This window comes from Xenopus tropicalis, chromosome 5, assembly GCF_000004195.4.
Source record: "Xenopus tropicalis strain Nigerian chromosome 5, UCB_Xtro_10.0, whole genome shotgun sequence".
Classification (NCBI taxonomy): Eukaryota; Metazoa; Chordata; class Amphibia; order Anura; family Pipidae; genus Xenopus; species Xenopus tropicalis.
Window position 1 is genome coordinate 163,803,361 of NC_030681.2, and position 20,061 is coordinate 163,823,421.

Sequence of the window (20,061 nt, forward strand, 5' to 3'; positions counted from 1 at the left end):
AAAGCGAAATGGGACAGATTCGCTCATCACTACTGTTATGGCAAAGAAAGCAGTGCCAGAGTGAAGCCCCATGATTAATTACATCACAGAGTCAGTGCAAGTTCAGGAAGTGGTGGTTGCACCTACGTTGGGGGGGGGGTGCCCCTTTCCAAACCCACGGCAGAGGGAAGCAGCCAGAAGGAATTGTGGGCCTCACTCAAATGGGTGCGGCTGAGCTTTAGATACAGTCACTGTGTTACATACAGAGAAGTTATTGGGCTGATGGGCACTAAAGTGAATAATATTCTGTACCTTAGCCCTGGGGGGGAGTGTAAGGGGCAGATACAGTCACTGTGTTACATACAGAGAACCCTTTACACTGGGGCAGTTTATTCCCAGAGGGGCTGTTTGTAACAGCAAAGTGACTGGAACTTTTGTCACAGCTTCTGCCTCTGTTTCCAACCTTTGTAACTTATATTTGTTACACAGCTCAGTATTTGGGATCATTACAAGGGGGATAGAGAAGCCCCACTAAGGATTCAGCTAAAGTCTCACCCCAAGCTCAAAGTGCCAGAGCAGGACTTCAGTTATTTAGGGAGCAGCCAGACAGGACTGTGATTGGTTAGCAATAGCAGTATTGGGGTATCAGGTGGAAATACTGAAAGAACCTCACCTTGCATGGGGGTCAATAGTCAACAGCAAAAAAAAAAAAAAAAAAAATCCAGTAGCATACTGAAGATGCAAGCCATGAAAAAAATGTGTTTTATTTGCCCAAGTACATATAAACAAGCAAAGAGCAACGTTTCGGGCCCCTCCGGACCCTTTCTCAAGGACTGTGATTGGTTGCCTATTATGCATGTTTAATAGTGACCAGACCAAGCAGGCAGGGGAAAGAAAAATATTGTGAGTTGATCCCTAAGCTCAGTGACATCAGCCAAGAGCAGACTGAGCATTTAGTGTCCTTTTAAAGGAGAACTAAACCCTAAAATAAAAAATCAATAGAAATGCTGTATTTTATATACTGAACATAAACATAAACATTATGAACTTACTGCACAAGCCCAGGGGCTGAGAAGCCTAATTTAAATAATGATTTATGCTTTCAAAGTTGTCCCCAGGGGGCTGCCATCTTGTTACTTTGTTATACCATCTTCTATAAGATCTGGCTCCTGCACATGCTCAGTTTGCTCTGGGCTGCTGTTGGGAGGCGGAGCTTAGGGAATGTAGTAAATTATCAAAACAACAGCACAAAGCCAGTGGCTGCATAAATATGCAAAAGAATCCTCCAATGAGAATCCCAGCTGGTGTGAGTAAATCCGGCTCCCTGTTCTCTGTTCCTGCAATTGGAGTTGGGAGCAATAAGCACAGTTTCCCAGCACTGAACAAGTCTGTCCCTTTATCCCCATGTCTGATTCCTGTGCCATATAATGACGGGAAAAATGCCATCATTATCTCTATATGTAAGATAATATCAAAATGGCTGATATAGTGCTGGGAATCTAATCAGCATTCTCATTGGTCAATGCTTTTGTGTATATATTTTTTCCTTCAACCTCCATAGAGAACTAGGTGGAACCTACAAATGATCCCATTGGCACAGAGACACAGGTGCATCATGGGTACAGGTACATATAAACTAGTGCTGCCCTATTATACACATTATATTACAGGATATCAATACAAACAAGCTTTAGCTCAGTATTTAGACATAACTTGTTTACAGACTCCCAAATATTCCCATATCCCCATCCCCCAAAATATCAGCTCAGAAGATAATTGTGGCTTTTTCCAACCAAAACACATTCTGAATTCTCTCCTTCTACAAATGACTCTCTCTAACACTCACATTACACTGACCAAAGCAAAGGGTTGCTGAGCAGCCTGGGGGCGCCATACACAGACTGGGGGCGCCATACACAGACTGGGGGCGCCATACAGCCTGGGGGCGCCATACAGCCTGGGGGTGCCATACACAGACTGTTTATAATAGTGAGACACAAACTCTGAGCTCAGTGTCAGTCACTTTGCATCCTGGGAAGGAACATAGTGTTTGTGCAGAGGTTCCCCTGTACATGTTGTTCTGCCTATACACCTACTGGCACAGTTTGGCCTCTCCCCGTGTGTAATGCACACACACCCCCATGCAACTGCTTCATATACACTTTGAGAGAAGTTATTGGTTTGTTGTGTGGTTTTATATAAAAGCAAAAAAAAAAAAAAAAAGCAAGCCCCAGTGCTAAAGCTAGTAATATTCTGTACCTTAGCCCTGGGGGGGGGGGGAGTGTAAGGGGCAGATACACTCACTGTGTTACATACAGAGAAGTTATTGGGCTGATGGGCACTAAAGTGAGTAATATTCTGTACCTTAGCCCTGGGGGGGGGGAGTGTAAGGGGCAGATACAGTCACTGTGTTACATACAGAGAAGTTATTGGGCTGATGGGCACTAAAGTGAATAATATTCTGTACCTTAGCCCTGGGGGGGGGAGTGTAAGGGGCAGATACAGTCACTGTGTTACATACAGAGAAACCTTTACACTGGGGCAGTTTATTCCCAGAGGGGCTGTTTGTAACAGCAAAGTGACTGAAACTTTTGTCACAGCTTCTGCCTCTGTTTCCAACCTCTGTAACTTATATTTGTTACACAGCTCAGTATTTGGGATCATTACAAGGGGGAAAGAAAAGTCCCACAATAAGGATTCAGCTAAAGTCTCGCCCCAAGCTCAAAAGGACTTCAGTTATTTAGAGAGCAGCCAGACAGGACTGTGATTGGTTGGCTAGTATGCATGTTTAATAGTGACCAGACCAAGCAGGCAGGGGAAAGAAAAATATTGTGAGTCGATCCCTAAGCTCAGGTCACTGACATCAGCCAAGAGCAGACTGAGCATGTGCAGTAGTTGGGCAAAAGATGGAGAGCTACTGTGGGCATCTTCAGGGGCATGGATCTTTATTTCTATAGAGCTTTGGTGACTTTGGGCTGGTACAAGGGCCCAAAACACATAGCTAAACATTTCTAGCCATATTCTTTTTTAGGCTTTAGTTGTCCTTTAATGCAGCCATTAGCTCTAGAGAGCTGGGAAAAGTATATTAAACAGTACAAAAGAAAACTATAAAACCCACATTACATTACAGGGCAACACGTAAACCAGTCCTGTTTGAATATTATGGTTCTAATTTTTAATCAGCTTTTATGTTTCTATGGGATGTTACCTGCAGTTTCATTATTTACTATTATCCCTAAGTTCTGCCTCCCAACAACAGCTTAGAGCCCACTGAGCATGTGCGTGGTCTTGGTCTTACTAACACTGCACTTTTCTTTTTCACTTTCCTAAAACGCATTGTCTTTTTGGAATTTGTAATTCAAATTATACTTCTGTAAAGACATAAAGGTTCCTTATAGAAGGTAGAAGGTATTTAAAAAGTTATGAGAACTTGTTTCCAAGTAAATGGGACTTTGTATTCATCTCAGGTCTCAATAAAATAACATTTGGGCAGAAATATAGAGGCTAAAAGCCCCGCGCTTGAGGTGAGTATGGCAAATATCTCCACACACACAGTGTTTTTGCCTTTGGTGCTCAGATAGGCCGGGATCATTGTGATCCAAACACTGCAGAAGAGCAGCATGCTGAAAGTGATGTACTTGGCCTCATTAAAACTGTCCGGTAAGCTCCGAGCTAAAAATGCTAAAACAAAACTAACAGCTGCCAGAAGCCCCATATACCCAATAACTGAGTAAAAGCCAATAGCTGAGCCCTCATTGCACTGAATGATGATGGTTCCAGGGGAAGTGTGAATGTCCAGTTCCTGAAAGGGAGGAGAAATGGCCAACCAAGTCATGCAGATGATTATTTGAATGGATGAGCAGAACAAGACTACAGAATTGGACAGTTTGACTCCCAGCCATTTTCTCCATGAGCTCCCTGGCTTGGTGGCTTTGAAAGCAACACAAACCATGATAGTCTTGGCCAGGAGAGAAGAGACAGCTATGGAGAAGGTGATTCCAAAAGTGATGATGCGCAGCATGCAGGTTATATCCACAGGGCGACCGAGGAACAGAAACACACTGAGGAAGCTCAGCTTGATGGAGACAAGGAGGAGGAAGCTCAGGCTCCGGTTGTTGGCTCTCACTATGGGGGAGTCCCGGTATGTAATGAAGGCGCCTAATATAAGTAGAGTTGTAAGAAAAGACAGATCTGAAATTGATGAAAAAAACACAGAAATCCCATCATTAGTGCACGAGAGAAATTGTTCTGTTCTTGCAATACACTGATTTTTTTCTCTCATTGGGCCATTCCATGTCTGGGGATCTGATGCAGTTCTCATTATCTGTAACAATAACAAAACAAATGCAAAATAAAATATATTTGGTTATCGGTGATAAACGATTAAAAGAATAAAATGAAGAGTGTACTTACTAATGCTAGCACTGCGCTATGAATACTGTCACGTACAATTAGGATAATTTGGTAGTTAAATGGACACAAATCCCAGCACTAAAGCTGCCCCACAGCGCCCCCTAGTTCTCTATAGAAGTTGATAAAAAAAACAAAATTTTACATGGAAACCAATTCCCCAATGTGAATTCTACCAAAAACTTAATTAAAGATACAAGAGTAGTGACCAATGAGAATGCTGATTCCCTGTGTCAGGCCCCTTGCTGGTACCTTACATATAGAGATAATGATGGCATTTTCCCGTCATTATATGGCACAGGAATCAGACATGGGGATAAAGGGACAGACTTGTTCAGTGCTGGGAAACTGTGCTTATTGCTCCCAACTCCAATTGCAGGAACAGAGAACAGGGAGCCGGATTTACTCACATCAGCTGGGATTCTCATTGGAGGATTCTTTTGCATATCAATGCTGCCAATGCGGGCACTGGGGAGCCTGAAAAGTTTTATTGTGCAATATTGCTTTAAGAATCCAAACCTGATGTTGCTGGACTTCAGCTCCCAGCATGCCTCACCCTTCATTATATGTTACATTATTCTGGGATTTGTAGTCCAACAACAGCTGAGTAAAGTTTGGTTGAGCTGCGCTGTGCAGCAGGGTTTAGTGTCCCTTTAAGACTTCAGTTTGGCCAAATTCAAAAGCTGAATCCTACATGACACAACTTCTAGATATAAAAATTTGTTTATATAAAAAAGAGAGCCATTAAACAGTGGTCAGTGGTCAGTGGTCAGTGGTCAGTGGTCAGTGGTCAGTGGTCAGTGGTCAGTGGTCAGTGGTCAGTGGTCAGTGGTCAGTGGTCAGTGGTCAGTGGTCAGTGGTCAGTGGTCAGTGGTCAGTGGTCAGTGGTCAGTGGTCAGTGGTCAGTGGTCAGTGGTCAGTGGTCAGTGGTCAGTGGTCAGTGGTCAGTGGTCAGTGGTCAGTGGTCAGTGGTCAGTGGTCAGTGGTCAGTGGTCAGTGGTCAGTGGTCAGTGGTCAGTGGTCAGTCCTACACCCATGACCCCCAGGCCAAAAGGCACTTAGGTGCAAGGGTCAATGGGAACCTTCACACAAAGGCTAGGGCGCACCCCTTTATCCCACGACCCCCAGGCCAAAAGGCACTTAGGTGCAAGGGTCAATGGGAACCTTCACGCAATGGCTAGAGCAAGCCTCCTTATCCCCAAGCACCAGGCCAAAAGGGTCATTAAATCACCTTCACTTGAAGGTTAGGGAGAGCCCCTTTATCTAAACACACAGCGCAAAAGGCACAAAGGTTGTTGGCTTCACATTCACCCAAAGGCTTATAAAAACCCCTTTATCCCTGACCCACAGGCCAAAAGGCACTAAGGGGCAAGGATCATTGGATTCACCTTTGCCTGAAGACTACACTTGCTTGTACAGTTATAAAACATCCCTTAGACCTACTACAGTACCCCCAGCATGTGCCCAGTCCATTCACCATGGGGGAAAAGACAGAAGGTCTATAGGCAAAACCCCACGCTAAGTACAGGGAAACCATTGCACAGACACTATATACCTTCCCAGGCATGCTGATTTGCATATGCAAAGTGACTGATTTTAGGGTGCCCCATTGCACAGCTCTGTCGGGGGGGTACGGCCATATTGAAGTTTCCTATAGAAGGAGTTGCATTTTTTCCCCCTTCTCTAAATTTTCCACCTTAGAGACAAAAATATGGCTGGATTTCCCCTGAAATAAACAACGCAATTAGACCCTGACAAACTCACTGACATAATCACAGTAACATTGCTTGTGGCATCTCTTTGCTCCCCCATAACTAGAGATGTAGCGAACTGTTCGCCGGAGAACTAATTCGCACGAAAATCGGGTGTTCGCAAGTTCGCGAACTTTTAGCGATGTTCGCAATTTTGGGTTCACCTTAGCTGGAGCCAAAGTTTGACCTCTCACCCCAGAGCCAGCAGATACATGGCAGCCAATCAGGCAGCTCTCCAACCTGGACCACCCCCGGACCACTCCCTTCCATATATAAACCGAAGCCCAGCAGCCATTTTACATTCTGCCTGTGTGTGCTTGTTGAGTTAGCATAGGGAGAGAGCTGTGCAGGGGTTTGAGGGACAGTTTAGGTAGCTTTGCTGACTAGTAATCTACTTTCTACTGCTCTGTATGTAGCTGCTGGGGACAGCTGTCCTGCTGATCATCTGCTGTAACCCAATAGTCCTTGTAAAAGCAGTTTATTACACAAGTTTAGAAATGTAGTGTGATTTCTGCCCTTTACAGCACAAAACGCAACGTTGTGTCAACAACATATTTTTCAGAGAAATTTTTGCCCTTGATCCCCCTCCTGCATGCCACTGTCCAGGTCGTGGCACCCTTTAAACAACTTTAAAATCAGTTTTCTGGCCAGAAATGGCTTTTCTAGGTTTTAAAGTTCGCCTTCTCATTGAAGTCTATGGGGTTCACAAAGTTCGCAAAAGTTCGCACTTTTTGGCAAAAGTTCACGAACGGGTTCGCGAACTTTTTTTCTGAGGTTCGCTACATCCCTACCCATAACTTCCTGCCTTCCCAGCAGGTCCGACCTCAGCTTCATAGAGTTTGGCCTGGAGGGAATGTGCCATTGTGCTTGCTGTACTAGTGATTGGCAAGTTAAAGGGGATGTAAGAGCTTTGTGCAGTGGCAGTATCATAGCCAATGAGGTCAAACTGAGGCATGATTATTGCTAATTGTGATGAAGCTGAAGCTTGATGAAAGCAGAGGGGCTGTGTTCCCATTAGGGAGGAGCTGCTGGCTTATTTTTTGTCGGGGGCTTCGCACATGCTCTTTCTGCCTAATCATGCTTCACTTCCTTTGCCCCAGCCATTAGGTGGGCGGGAGGTATTTTTCTTTTATTCCTTCCAGCTGCCAGCTGGAGCCTTACCAAGGCAAGATTTGTGCACCCTGGATAGGTGTCATAGTCCTCTAGGCTTGACCCTAGGCCAAGACTTGGTGGGTCTCACCCTAGCTTCAGCGAAGGTGGATCTGCCCGCACAGGCTGTTCATTGGCGAAAGCTTTGGACACATGAGCATCGGAGCCCATACCTTCGGGTAGGACTCACAGGCGTAAGAACTGAAACAACATTCCCAGACACAGAAACCATCCCCACACAGATTCTGTAGATGATCCAGCCCAGCAGCCCTCTCCCCCCACTGATACAAACCCCCTTACACTTAGGGAGACTATCTTTAGAGACATGCAAATGTGCAGTTGTTACACCATGCAGCCATATTGGGATTCTGTAGAACTACAGCTGAAGAAACAAACATTCTGCGGGTTTCCCTCACTTTCCAAATTGCAGGAGTCTCAGGCCTGGAACATGAAGCAACCCCCCCAAATCCCAGCAGTAAAGACAGTAGATGGTTTAGCTCTATTAGCCGGACTACACATTTCATGCACAGCAAGATTTTCGTTCCCACTTTGCACGTCCATTGACTCCCCCACCTCATCCCCAGCCGTGTCCCAGACAATCTCTCCAGGGATATTTCCATCAGAAAGTGGACTCACAGCACTTCCAATCAAGAATTCCTCCAATACACCTGCAGTTTGGCTCCCATCATGGGCCCCACCCCCTTCCACTGTATGCCCCTCCCCCACACTCTCCAGTGTAGCCCCCTCAGCTATTGGCTCAATCACAGGGAATAATTCAGTTTCAGCAACAACATTTTCAGAATTGTCCCTAAGAGACAGCCCACCCCCAGATTCCCCTCACCCCTTCAGCCTCAGGGGGTTCAGCCCTTCTCACAATCCCTGCATAGGGCACCCCAGCTGCTCAAACTCTGGGGCAGTTTCTAGCCGGATGCTCCTGGCTTCCCCATATATCCCACCGCCTTGGCTGTATGCAAGCGCCAGCTTCATGGCCCACAGTAGCACAATTGCCCCAGCACTTACCCTTAGGGCAGGCATCACGGATATGGCCATAAGTAAAGCATTGCCTACAGTACTTGGGTACCAGGGTAATACACAAAACCCCTGTTCCCAGAAATAGAAACATTTGCCGGAGGGTGTTTAACCCCTCCAATGCCATCCGGGCCAGGACTGAGCTTCACCCAAAATTTCAGCTTTCCATTAAATATTTTAAAGCAGTTGGTTTGCCTTATACCTCCTTTAATTTTACTGCAGTACTTTTTCGAAAAGAACAGAATCAGGTCCTAATCCGTAATATTAAGCATGTGCAGAATAAGGGGTTTTTCCTCCATAAAGTATAGCGGGAGCACATCAAAACCTCTAAAGGAGCCATGTTTCATGTTAAATCTTTCAAAAATATCCCCACACATAGATACATTATATAATCACATCATACGATCTAAGCAATACATAATCCTGCCGGCAGAAAATGTCTTTTACCTGAAGCTCAAATTCTGCCATTATTATCTCTTTTCCAAAAGATCCCAACCCAACTCCTGCCCCACATACAGGCTTCCCCGGAAAATGTAAAATTTAACTTACAGACACAGTCTCCTTCATTTCTATTATGCAAGAGTTACAACACAAACAAAACAAGAGTTTGCTGAGCAGCCTGGGGGTGCCATACAGCCTGGGGGTGCCATACAGCCTGGGGGTGCCATACAGCCTGGGGGTGCCATACACAGCCTGTTTATAATAGTGAGACACAAACTCTGAGCTCAGTGTCAGTCACTTTGCATCCTGGGAAGGAACATAGTGTTTGTGCAGAGGTTCCCCTGTACATGTTGTTCTGCCTATACACCTACTGGCACAGTTTGGCCTCTCCCCGTGTGTAATGCACACACACCCCCATGCAACTGCTTCATAAACACTTTGACAGAAGTTATTGGTCTGTTGTGTGGTTGTATATAAAAGAAAGATAAAAAAAAAAAAAAAAAAAAAACCCCGGTGCTAAAGCTAATATATATATATACAGGCTAAAAGGCCCACGCTTGAGGTGCTGAAAGTGATGTACTTGGCCTCATTAAAACTGTCCGGTAAGCTCCGAGCTAAAAATGCTAAAACAAAACTAACAGCTGCCAGAAGCCCCATATACCCAATAACTGAGTAAAAGCCAATAGCTGAGCCCTCATTGCACTGAATGATGATGGATCCAGGGGAAGTGTGAATGTCCAGTTCCTGAAAGGGAGGAGAAATGGCCAACCAAGTCATGCAGATGATTATTTGAATGGATGAGCAGAACAAGACTACAGAATTGGACAGTTTGACTCCCAGCCATTTTCTCCATGAGCTCCCTGGCTTGGTGGCTTTGAAAGCAACACAAACCATGATAGTCTTGGCCAGGAGAGAAGAGACAGCTATGGAGAAGGTGATTCCAAAAGTGATGATGCGCAGCATGCAGGTTATATCCACAGGGCGACCGAGGAACAGAAACACACTGAGGAAGCTCAGCTTGATGGAGACAAGGAGGAGGAAGCTCAGGCTCCGGTTGTTGGCTCTCACTATGGGGGAGTCCCGGTATGTAATGAAGGCGCCTAATATAAGTAGAGTTATAAGAAAAGACAGATCTGAAATTGATGAAAAAAACACAGAAATCCCATCATTAGTGCACAAGAGAAATTGTTCTGTTCTTGCAATACACTGATTTTTTTCTCTCATTGGGCCATTCCATGTCTGGGGATCTGATGCAGTTCTCATTATCTGTAACAATAACAAAACAAATGCAAAATAAAATATATTTGGTTATCGGTGATAAACGATTAAAAGAGTAAAATTAAGAGTGTACTTACTAATGCTAGCACTGCGCTACGAATACTGTCACGTAGAATTAGGATAATTTGGTAGTTAAATGGACACAAATTTCAGCACTAAAGCTGCCCCACAGCGCCCCCTAGTTCTCTATAGAAGTTGATAAAAAAACATAATTTTACATGGAAACCAATTCCCCAATGTAAATTCTACCAAAAACTTAATTAATGATACAAGAGAAGTGACCAATGAGAATGCTGATTCCCTGTGTCAGGCCCCTTGCTGGTACCTTACATATAGAGATAATGATGGCATTTTCCCGTCATTATATGGCACAGGAATCAGACATGGGGATAAAGGGACAGACTTGTTCAGTGCTGGGAAACTGTGCTTATTGCTCCCAACTCCAATTGCAGGAACAGAGAACAGGGAGCCGGATTTACTCACATCAGCTGGGATTCTCATTGGAGGATTCTTTTGCATATCAATGCTGCCAATGCGGGCACTGGGGAGCCTGAAAAGTTTTATTGTGCAATATTGCTTTAAGAATCCAAACCTGATGTTGCTGGACTTCAGCTCCCAGCATGCCTCACCCTTCATTATATGTTACATTATTCTGGGATTTGTAGTCCAACAACAGCTGAGTAAAGTTTGGTTGAGCCGCGCTGTGCAGCAGGGTTTGGTGTCCCTTTAAGACTTCAGTTTGGCCAAATTCAAAAGCTGAATCCTACATGATACAACTTCTAGATATAATAATTTGTTTATATAAAATAGAGAGCCATTAAACGGTCAGTGGTCAGTGGTCAGTGGTCAGTGGTCAGTGGTCAGTGGTCAGTGGTCAGTGGTCAGTGGTCAGTGGTCAGTGGTCAGTGGTCAGTGGTCAGTGGTCAGTGGTCAGTGGTCAGTGGTCAGTGGTCAGTGGTCGCCCCTACACCCATGACCCCCAGGCCAAAAGGCACTTAGGTGCAAGGGTCAATGGGAACCTTCACACAAAGGCTAGGGCGCACCCCTTTATCCCACGACCCCCAGGCCAAAAGGCACTTAGGTGCAAGGGTCAATGGGAACCTTCACACAAAGGCTAGGGCGCGCCCCTTTTATCCCACAACCCCCAGGCCAAAAGGCACTTAGGTGCAAGGGTCAATGGGAACCTTCACGCAATGGCTAGGGCAAGCCTCCTTATCCTCAAGCACCAGGCCAAAAGGGTCATTAACTCACCTTCACTTGAAGGTTAGGGAGAGCCCCTTTATCTAAACACACAGTGCAAAAGGCACAAAGGTTGTTGGCTTCACATTCACCCAAAGGCTTATAAAAACCCCTTTATCCCTGACCCACAGGCCAAAAGGCACTAAGGGGCAAGGATCATTGGATTCACCTTTGCCTGAAGACTACACTTGCTTGTACAGTTATAAAACATCCCTTAGACCTACTACAGTACCCCCAGCATGTGCCCAGTCCATTCACCATGGGGGAAAAGGCAGAAGGTCTATAGGCAAAACCCCACGCTAAGTACAGGGAAACCATTGCCCAGACACTATATACCTTCCCAGGCATGCTGATTTGCATATGCAAAGTGACTGATTTTAGGGTGCCCCATTGCACAGCTCTGTCGGGGGGGTACGGCCATATTGAAGTTTCCTATAGAAGGAGTTGCATTTTTCCCCCTTCTCTAAATTCCCCACCTTGGAGACAAAGATATGCCTGGATTTCTCCTAAAAATAAACAACGCAATTAGACCCTGACAAATTCACTGACATAATCACAGTAACATTGCTTGTGGCATCTCTTTGCTCCCCCATAACTAGAGATGCAGCGAACTGTTCGCCGGAGAACTAATTCACACGAAAATCGGGTGTTCGCAAGTTCGCGAACTTTTAGCGATGTTCGCAATTTTGGGTTCGCCTTAGCTGGAGCCAAATTTTGACCTCTCACCCCAGAGCCAGCAAATACATGGCAGCCAATCAGGCAGCTCTCCAACCTGGACCAGCCCTGGACCACTCCCTTCCATATATAAACCGAAGCCCAGCAGCCATTTTACATTCTGCCTGTGTGTGCTTGTTGAGTTAGCATAGGGAGAGAGCTGTGCAGGGGTTTGAGGGACAGTTTAGGTAGCTTTGCTGACTAGTAATCTACTTTCTACTGCTCTGTATGTAGCTGCTGGGGACAGCTGTCCTGCTGATCTCATCTGCTGTAACCCAATAGTCCTTGTAAAAGCAGTTTATTACACAAGTTTAGAAATGTAGTGTGATTTCTGCCCTTTACAGCACAAAACGCAACGTTGTGTCAACAACGTATTTTTCAGAGAAATTTTTGCCCTTGATCCCCCTCCTGCATGCCACTGTCCAGGTCGTGGCACCCTTTAAACAACTTTAAAATCAGTTTTCTGGCCAGAAATGGCTTTTCTAGGTTTTAAAGTTCGCCTTCTCATTGAAGTCAATGGGGTTCACAAAGTTCGCAAAAGTTCGCACTTTTTGGCAAAAGTTCACGAACGGGTTCGCGAACTTTTTTTCTGAGGTTCGCTACATCCCTACTCATAACTTCCTGCCTTCCCAGCAGGTCCGACCTCAGCTTCATAGAGTTTGGCCTGGAGGGAATGTGCCATTGTGCTTGCTGTACTAGTGATTGGCAAGTTAAAGGGGATGTAAGAGCGCTGCACAGTGGCAGTATCATAGCCAATGAGGTCAAACTGAGGCGTGATTATTGCTAATTGTGATGAAGCTGAAGCTTGATGAAAGCAGAGGAGCTGTGTTCCCATTAGGGAGGAGCTGCTGGCTTATTTTTTGTCGGGGGCTTCGCACATGCTCTTTCTGCCTAATCATGCTTCACTTCCTTTGCCCCAGCCATTAGGTGGGCGGGAGGTATTTTTCTTTTATTCCTTCCAGCTGCCAGCTGGAGCCTTACCAAGGCAAGATTTGTGCACCCTGGATAGGTGTCATAGTCCTCTAGGCTTGACCCTAGGCCAAGACTTGGTGGGTCTCACCCTAGCTTCAGCGAAGGTGGATCTGCCCGCACAGGCTGTTCATTGGCGAAAGCTTTGGACACATGAGCATCGGAGCCCATACCTTCGGGTAGGACTCACAGGCGTAAGAACTGAAACAACATTCCCAGACACAGAAACCACCCCCACACAGATTCTGTAGATGATCCAGCCCAGCAGCCCTCTCCCCCCACTGATACAAACCCCCTTACACTTAGGGAGACTATCTTTAGAGACATGCAAATGTGCAGTTGTTACACCATGCAGCCATATTGGGATTCTGTAGAACTACAGCTGAAGAAACAAACATTCTGCGGGTTCCCCACACTTTCCAAATTGCAGGAGTCTCGGGGCTGGAACATGAAGCAACCCCCCCAAATCCCCAGCAGTAAAGACAGTAGATGGTTTAGCTCTATTAGCCGGACTACACATTTCATGCACAGCAAGATTTTTGTTCCCACTTTGCACGTCCATTGACTCCCCCACCTCATCCCCAGCCGTGTCCCAGACAATCTCTCCAGGGATATTTCCATCAGAAAGTGGACTCACAGCACTTCCAATCAAGAATTCCTCCAATACACCTGCAGTTTGGCTCCCATCATGGGCCCCACCCCCTTCCACTGTATGCCCCTCCCCCACACTCTCCAGTGTAGCCCCCTCAGCTATTGGCTCAATCACAGGGAATAATTCAGTTTCAGCAACAACATTTTCAGAATTGTCCCTCAGAGACAGCCCACCCCCAGATTCCCCTCACCCCTTCAGCCTCAGGGGGTTCAACCCTTCTCACAATCCCTGCATAGGGCACCCCAGCTGCTCAAACTTTGGGGCAGTTTCTAGCCGGATGCTCCTGGCTTCCCCATATATCCCACCGCCTTGGCTGTATGCAAGCGCCAGCTTCATGGCCCACAGTAGCACAATTGCCCCAGCACTTACCCTTAGGGCAGGCATCATGGATATGGCCATAAGTAAAGCATTGCCTACAGTACTTGGGTACCAGGGTAATACACAAAACCCTGTTCCCAGAAATAGAAACATTTGCCGGAGGGTGTTTAACCCCTCCAATGCCATCCGGGCCAGGACTGAGCTTCACCCAAAATTTCAGCTTTCCATTAAATATTTTAAAGCAGTTGGTTTGCCTTATACCTCCTTTAATTTTACTGCAGTACTTTTTCGAAAAGAACAGAATCAGGTCCTAATCCGTAATATTAAGCATGTGCAGAATAAGGGGTTTTTCCTCCATAAAGTATAGCGGGAGCACATCAAAACCTCTAAAGGAGCCATGTTTCATGTTAAATCTTTCAAAAATATCCCCACACATAGATACATTATATAATCACATCATACGATCTAAGCAATACATAATCCTGCCGGCAGAAAATGTCTTTTACCTGAAGCTCAAATTCTGCCATTATTATCTCTTTTCCAAAAGATCCCAACCCAACTCCTGCCCCACATACAGGCTTCCCCGGAAAATGTAAAATTTAACTTACAGACACAGTCTCCTTCATTTCTATTATGCAAGAGTTACAACACAAACAAAACAAGAGTTTGCTGAGCAGCCTGGGGGTTCCATACAGCCTGGGGGTGCCATACAGACTGGGGGTGCCATACAGACTAGGGGTGCCATACACAGACTAGGGGTGCCATACAGCCTGGGGGTGCCATACACAGACTGGGGGTTCCATACGCAGACTGGGGGTGCCATACACAGCCTGTTTATAATAGTGAGACACAAACTCTGAGCTCAGTGTCAGTCACTTTGCATCCTGGGAAGGAACATAGTGTTTGTGCAGAGGTTCCCCTGTACATGTTGTTCTGCCTATACACCTACTGGCACAGTTTGGCCTCTCCCCGTGTGTAATGCACACACACCCCCATGCAACTGCTTCATAAACACTTTGACAGAAGTTATTAGTTTATGTCCCCATAACAAAAGATAATAATGCTTTATATTTTGGACATAGGGGAGATTCTTAGGTGATAACCGTATATGTATATGTGACATACAAAACATTTTTTACAATTAAAGAATTTCCCAGTTTTAGTGATAAGCAAATTTTTTTTGCCAGGCATGGAGTCGCAGCGAATTTCTGCATTTCGCCATTGGTGAATTGTTTAGCACAACTTCCATGAAAATTCACCAAGAACAAATTTGTTGTGAGGAAATCTTTTAGTCGCGCATCAAACTAGGTGCTGGTGCGGCAAAAAAAAGGCATGGGCAACAAAAACAAATTCACGCAACAAATACGTTTCGTAAATTTTTTGCCGTTTCGCAAATTTTCTTGCTGTTTTGCGAAATTTATGGCGAATCGAAACAGAACAGATTCGCTCATCACTACCCATATGGACTGTTTTATATAAACAAAGTGACTGACACTTTAGCCATAACTTGTGTTCTCTATATAATAACCAGTCAGTGCAGGAATCTCCATTGACTTTGCTTTGGGCACAGTAAGTTGTGTTTTTTGTTATGTTTGTCCCCTATGTGGGAGGGGTATATGGTGTTTTCACTCTATGGTATATAAGTGATAGAATCAACCTATTTTATGTTTAATTAATAACACAATACTTTTAAATAATTGGGCTGAATTTAGTTTCTCTAAGTTCTCTCAATGTTCCCATCCTGTCTAACAAGGGGGAAAGAAAAGTCCCACAATAAGGATTCAGCTAAAGTCTCGCCCCAAGCTCAAAGTGCCAGAGCAGGACTTCAGTTATTTAGGGAGCAGCCAGACAGGACTGTGATTGGTTGGCCTGTATGCATGTTTAATAGGGAACAGGCAGTAAATAAAGCAAGCAGGCAGGGGAAAGAAGAATATTGTGAGTTGATCCCTCAGGTCAGTGACATCAGCCAAGGGCAGACTGAGCATGTGCAGTAGTTGGGCAAAAGATGGAAAACTACTATGGGATGTTACATGACTTGTGCTGTTTCATAATTTACTATTATCCCTAAGTTCTGCCTCCCAATAGCAGCTTAGAGCCCACTGAGCATGTGCGTGGTCTTGGTCTTACTAACACCGCACTTTTCTTTTTCACTTTTCTAAAACGCATTTTTTTGTAATTTGTAATTGAAATTATACTTCTGTAAAGACATAAATGTTCCATATAGAAGGTAGAAGGTATTTAAAAATGTATGAGGCCTTGTTACCAAGTAAATGGGACTTTGTGTTCATTTCAGGTCTCAATAAAATAATGTAACATTTGGGCAGAAATATAGAGGCTAAAAGCCCCGCGCTTGAGGTGAGTATGGCAAATATCTCCACACACACAGTGTTTTTGCCTTTGGTGCTCAGATAGGCCGGGATCATTGTGATCCAAACACTGCAGAAGAGCAGCATGCTGAAAGTGATGTACTTGGCCTCATTAAAACTGTCCGGTAAGCTCCGAGCTAAAAATGCTAAAACAAAACTAACAGCTGCCAGAAGCCCCATATACCCAATAACTGAGTAAAAGCCAATAGCTGAGCCCTCATTGCACTGAATGATGATGGTTCCAGGGGAAGTGTGAATGTCCAGTTCCTGAAAGGGAGGAGAAATGGCCAACCAAGTCATGCAGATGATTATTTGAATGGATGAGCTGAACAAGGCTACAGAATTGGACAGTTTGACTCCCAGCCATTTTCTCCATGAGCTCCCTGGCTTGGTGGCTTTGAAAGCAACACAAACCATGATAGTCTTGGCCAGGAGAGAAGAGACAGCTATGGAGAAGGTGATTCCAAAAGTGATGATGCGCAGCATGCAGGTTATATCCACAGGGCGACCGAGGAACAGAAACACACTGAGGAAGCTCAGCTTGATGGAGACAAGGAGGAGGAAGCTCAGGCTCCGGTTGTTGGCTCTCACTATGGGGGAGTCCCAGTATGTAATGAAGGCGCCTAATATAAGTAGAGTTGTAAGAAAAATCAGAACTGAAATTGATGAAAAAAATACAGAAATCATATCACTTGTATATGAGAGAAATTGTTCTGTTCTTGCAATACACTGATTTTTTTCTCTCATTGGGCCATTCCATGTCTGGGGATCTGATGCAGTTCTCATTATCTGTAACAATAACAAAACAAATGCAAAATAAAATATATTTGGTTATCGGTGATAAACGATTAAAAGAATAAAATTGAGAGTGTACTTATTAATGCTAGCACTGCGCTACGAATACTGTCACGTACAATTAGGATAATTTGGTAGTTAAATGGACACAAATCCCAGCACTAAAGCTGCCCCACAGCGCCCCCTAGTTCTCTATAGAAGTTGATAAAAAAACATAATTTTACATGGAAACCAATTCCCCAATGTGAATTCTACCACAAACTTAATTAATGATACAAGAGAAGTGACCAATGAGAATGCTGATTCCCTGTGTCAGGCCCCTTGCTGGTACCTTACATATAGAGATAATGATGGCATTTTCCCGTCATTATATGGCACAGGAATCAGACATGGGGATAAAGGGACAGACTTGTTCAGTGCTGGGAAACTGTGCTTATTGCTCCCAACTCCAATTGCAGGAACAGAGAACAGGGAGCCGGATTTACTCACATCAGCTGGGATTCTCATTGGAGGATTCTTTTGCATATCAATGCTGCCAATGCGGGCACTGGGGAGCCTGAAAAGTTTTATTGTGCAATATTGCTTTAAGAATCCAAACCTGATGTTGCTGGACTTCAGCTCCCAGCATGCCTCACCCTTCATTATATGTTACATTATTCTGGGATTTGTAGTCCGACAACAGCTGAGTAACGTTTGGTTGAGCTGCGCTGTGCCGCAGGGTTTAGTGTCCCTTTAAGACTTCAGTTTGGCCAAATTCAAAAGCTGAATCCTACATGACACAACTTCTAGATATAAAAATTTGTTTATATAAAATAGAGAGCCATTAAACGGTCAGTGGTCAGTGGTCAGTGGTCAGTGGTCAGTGGTCAGTGGTCAGTGGTCAGTGGTCAGTGGTCAGTGGTCAGTGGTCAGTGGTCAGTGGTCAGTGGTCAGTGGTCAGTGGTCAGTGGTCAGTGGTCAGTGGTCAGTGGTCAGTGGTCAGTGGTCAGTGGTCAGTGGTCGCCCCTACACCCACGACCCCCAGGCCAAAAGGCACTTAGGTGCAAGGGTCAATGGGAACCTTCACACAAAGGCTAGGGTGAGCCCCTTTATCCCACGACCCCCAGGCCAAAAGGCACTTAGGTGCAAGGGTCAATGGGAACCTTCACACAAAGGCTAGGGTGAGCCCCTTTATCCCACGACCCCCAGGCCAAAAGGCACTTAGGTGCAAGGGTCAATGGGAACCTTCACACAAAGGCTAGGGTGAGCCCCTTTATCCCACGACCCCCAGGCCAAAAGGCACTAAGGGGCAAGGATCATTGGATTCACCTTTGCCTGAAGACTACACTTGCTTGTACAGTTATAAAACATCCCTTAGACCTACTACAGTACCCCCAGCATGTGCCCAGTCCATTCACCATGGGGGAAAAGGCAGAAGGTCTATAGGCAAAACCCCATGCTAAGTACAGGGAAACCATTGCACAGACACTATATACCTTCCCAGGCATGCTGATTTGCATATGCAAAGTGACTGATTTTAGGGTGCCCCATTGCACAGCTCTGTCGGGGGGGTACGGCCATATTGAAGTTTCCTATAGAAGGAGTTGCATTTTTTCCCCCTTCTCTAAATTTTCCACCTTAGAGACAAAAATATGCCTGGATTTCCCCTGAAATAAACAACGCAATTAGACCCTGACAAAATCACTGACATAATCACAGTAACATTGCTTGTGGCATCTCTTTGCTCCCCCATAACTAGAGATGTAGCGAACTGTTCGCCGGAGAACTAATTCACACGAAAATCGGGTGTTCGCAAGTTCGCGAACTTTTAGCGATGTTCGCAATTTTGGGTTCGCCTTAGCTGGAGCCAAATTCTGACCTCTCACCACAGAGCCAGCAGATACATAGCAGCCAATCAGGCAGCTCTCCCTCCTGGACCACCCCTGGACCACTCCCTTCCATATATAAACCGAAGCCCAGCAGCCATTTTACATTCTGCCTGTGTGTGCTTGATGAGTTAGCATAGGGAGAGAGCTGTGCAGGGGTTTGAGGGACAGTTTAGGTAGCTTTGCTGACTAGTAATCTACTTTCTACTGCTCTGTATGTAGCTGCTGTGGGCAGCTGTCCTGCTGATCATCTGCTGTAACCCAATAGTCCTTGTAAAAGCAGTTTATTACACAAGTTTAGAAATGTAGTGTGATTTCTGCCCTTTACAGCACAAAACGCAACGTTGTGTCAACAACGTATTTTTCAGAGAAATTTTTGCCCTTGATCCCCCTCCTGCATGTCACTGTCCAGGTCGTGGCACCCTTTAAACAACTTTAAAATCAGTTTTCTGGCCAGAAATGGCTTTTCTAGGTTTTAAAGTTCGCCTTCTCATTGAAGTCTATGGGGTTCACAAAGTTCGCAAAAGTTCGCACTTTTTGGCAAAAGTTCACGAACGGGTTCGCGAACTTTTTTTCTGAGGTTCGCTACATCCCTACCCATAACTTCCTGCCTTCCCAGCAGGTCCGACCTCAGCTTCATAGAGTTTGGCCTGGAGGGAATGTGCCATTGTGCTTGCTGTACTAGTGATTGGCAAGTTAAAGGGGATGTAAGAGCTTTGTGCAGTGGCAGTATCATAGCCAATGAGGTCAAACTGAGGTGTGATTATTGCTAATTGTGATGAAGCTGAAGCTTGATGAAAGCAGAGGGGCTGTGTTCCCATTAGGGAGGAGCTGCTGGCTTATTTTTTGTCGGGGGCTTCGCACATGCTCCTTCTGCCTAATCATGCTGCACTTCCTTTGCCCCAGCCATTAGGTGGGCGGGAGGTATTTTTCTTTTATTCCTTCCAGCTGCCAGCTGGAGCCTTACCAAGGCAAGCTTTGTGCACCCTGGATAGGTGTCATAGTCCTCTAGGCTTGACCCTAGGCCAAGACTTGGTGGGTGTAAGGTCCCTGACCGCCGATCTTAGATTTAGTAATCCGTGGGAGCCCTCCTACCAGGACAAAGG

General features: G+C 45.3%; 2 pseudogenes; both read left to right on the top strand.

The window, feature by feature from the left end:
- The first annotated feature begins 7,046 nt into the window (after nucleotides 1-7,046).
- On the top strand, nucleotides 7,047-7,204 carry LOC116411255 (annotated as a pseudogene).
- Nucleotides 7,205-19,667: 12,463 nt separating this feature from the next.
- Nucleotides 19,668-19,825, top strand: LOC116411256 (annotated as a pseudogene).
- Nucleotides 19,826-20,061: the final 236 nt, after the last annotated feature.